This window comes from Octodon degus, unplaced genomic scaffold, assembly GCF_000260255.1.
Source record: "Octodon degus isolate 3935 unplaced genomic scaffold, OctDeg1.0 scaffold00104, whole genome shotgun sequence".
Classification (NCBI taxonomy): Eukaryota; Metazoa; Chordata; class Mammalia; order Rodentia; family Octodontidae; genus Octodon; species Octodon degus.
Genome location: NW_004524680.1, coordinates 1,906,732 through 1,908,743, shown reverse-complemented (window position 1 = coordinate 1,908,743; position 2,012 = coordinate 1,906,732).

Sequence of the window (2,012 nt, the reverse complement as noted above, 5' to 3'; positions counted from 1 at the left end):
AGCTCCAAAGAGCTGACTTGTGGTGAAGGTCAAAGCCTCGGGGCAAGCATGGGAAAGGTGGGCCGGCCAGATAGCTCAGCGGATTAAAGTGCTTGTTTAGGTAGATGCAGGGGTCAGAAGTTGATCCCCCGCCTGCCATGTAAATGCACTGAGACAGCAAATGAGACTGGGCATGGTGGCACGTGCCTATAATCCCAGTGCTTGGGAGGCTAAACACAGGAGAATCACTGCAAGTCAGACCAGTGTAGTGAGACCCTGTAGACCCGCACTAAATACAAAAAAAAAAAAACAGATAAAAGTCATTCTCTGGTTTCTTTTCAGATCATATAAATCTTCCGCCTTTTATTAAAAAATAGGAAAGTTTTGCTACCTATGGCTGTCTTAAAATTGGTTACAAACTGGGCTGGGGGCTCTTCACAATACAAAATCCTAAGCAAAGGATTTTACTACCTAGTTAGAAAAGTATAACTAGGGGCCAGGGAGATAGCACAGTAGAATAAGCGCTTGCCTGGCAAGCGCAGGGTCCTGAGTTCGATACCCGGTCCCGCAAAAAGAAAGAAAAAGTACAATTAATATATTTCTAACCATGTAACGTCAATTCTAGGGAGTGCCTACTGTGCACAGGGTGTTTTTGTTTTTGCAGTGCTGGGGATGGAACACAGGCTTTGAATATGCAAGGCAAGTGGTGTCCCATGAGCTCAGCCCCAGTCTAAGACTTTAGGATCTAAGTCTGGAAAGTGGTGAACACCTTCGCGGGCTTCATGGTGATAAGATGGTCACCACATCTTGGGGCTGGACAGTCTACAGTGTTTCAATTAGAGGAGCTGGAGCATGTGGGAAGCAGTGGGAGGAAACATTTATTACACGGCTGACCAGGTAAAACCTGAACGTCCAGCACAAGCCAAGGAAGCCTTCATTGTACGGTCACCTCACCTTGCATGGCGGGCAGTGGCATGGCCAAAGCAATGAGGGTGTGCCCCGCTTCGCTTCTCTGAGTAACATTATACAGAATGATAAGTCACTGAATTAATGACAAGTGAAATACAGCACACAGGAGTTTCTTCTGAGACGGGGGTGACTTTTGGCTAGTGAAGTAGACGTGAGTGTGTGTGTGTGTGTGTGTGTGTGTGTGTGTGTGTCCTGGGATGGAACCCAGGTCTTCATGCATGATATAGATACACTTAACCATTGAGGTACACATTCAGCCCCCCAAACATTCTTTCTTTTGGTAGTATTGGGGATTACCTGAAGGGTCTTGCACCATTTTGGGCTTTTTAGCTTTTATTGAGATCAGCAATCCTCTGAGATGAGCTTTTCTCCACATACACTGCCATACATCGACCAGTCTGTCCTCTTTATTGCTGAGTAATAGAGCATGTTATGGATATACCACAATCTATTTCACCCTTGGCTTACTAGTGGACATTTGGGCTCATGACATTGTCTCATTTTTGGCTGTTACAAATAGAACTGTGATGAACTTTTGTGTGTAGGTTTTTATGTAAGCGTAAGTTTTCATTCCTCTGAAATAAATGTGCAAGAGTAGAACTACTGAATTCATTTCAAGTATATATTTAATTTTTGAAAAAACTCCTGGGGCTGGGAGTATAGCTCAGTGGCAGAGCACATGTAAAGCCCACATCCAGTCCCAGAATTGCAAGAAAATGAAATAAAGAAAAGAGCCAAACTATTTTCCCAAGAGACTGAACCATTTTACACCTCCCCTGGAACTATGAGAGTGATCCAGTGGCTTTAATTCCTTGCCAGAATCTGCTGGTGTCACTATTTAACTTAGGTCTTCTAACCGATGTGCAGTGACACAACACTGAGGTTTAGAACTCTCATGTAGCTAACAGTTAACTATGAACAGGTTTCTTACATGCCTATTTGTCATTCATGTGTCTGCTTTAGTAAGCTGTCTTTTCATATCTTTTGCTCATTTTCTTTTTCTTTTTTTAATTTATTTATTTTATTCATTTATTTGTGTGTGTGTGTGTGTGTGTGTGTGTGTG